Source organism: Arachis duranensis, chromosome 9 (genome assembly GCF_000817695.3).
Source record: "Arachis duranensis cultivar V14167 chromosome 9, aradu.V14167.gnm2.J7QH, whole genome shotgun sequence".
In the NCBI taxonomy this organism is placed as follows: Eukaryota; Viridiplantae; Streptophyta; class Magnoliopsida; order Fabales; family Fabaceae; genus Arachis; species Arachis duranensis.
In genome coordinates, this window is record NC_029780.3 from 35,835,105 (window position 1) to 35,835,937 (window position 833).

Here is an 833-nt window from a genome sequence, read left to right on the forward strand (position 1 = left end):
AAAATTAGTTGTTTCTTACAAGTCAAGTCAAAATTTCAATTTTAAAAATCTTATCTTTTCAAAATCTTTTTCAAAAATCATATCTTTTTTCTTTTTTTTTATAATTTTCGAAAATTTCAAAAATCTTTTTCAAAATATTTTCAAAATCTTTTTTCTTATCTTTATATCATATTTTCGAAAATTAGCTAACAATTAATGTTGATTGGTTCAAAAATTTGAAGTTTGTTACTTTCTTGTTAAGAAAGGTTCAATCTTTAAGTTCTAGAATCTTATCTTGTAGTTTCTTGTTAGTTAAGTCATTTTAAAAATTAAATCTTTTTCAAAATATCTTTTTCTTAAAACTTTTATTTTATCTTTTATCTTATCCTTTTTCAAAAATTTTATCTTTTTCAACATTTTATTTCAAAATATCTTATCTAACTTCTTATCTTCTTATCTTTTCAAAATTTGATTTTAATATATTTTTCAATCAACTAACAAACTTTTTGTTTGTTTCTTATCTTTTTCAAAACCACCTAACTACTTTTCCCTCTCTACTTTTCGAAAATATCTCACCCCTTTTTCAAAAGTTCTTTTTAATTAACTAATTGTTTCATGTTTTAAATCTTAATTACATTTTATTTCTAATTTTCAAAAATTACTAACCTCTTTTTCAAAATTATTTTCGAAATTTCCCTACTCTTTTCTTCTTCTATTTAATTAATTAATTACTAACACTTCTCTTCACCTCTCTTCATCTAAGAATCCGAACTTCTTATATCCCTTGTATTTGGATTCTTCTACCCCTTTCTTCTTCTACTAACATAAAGGAATCTCTATACTGTGACATAGAG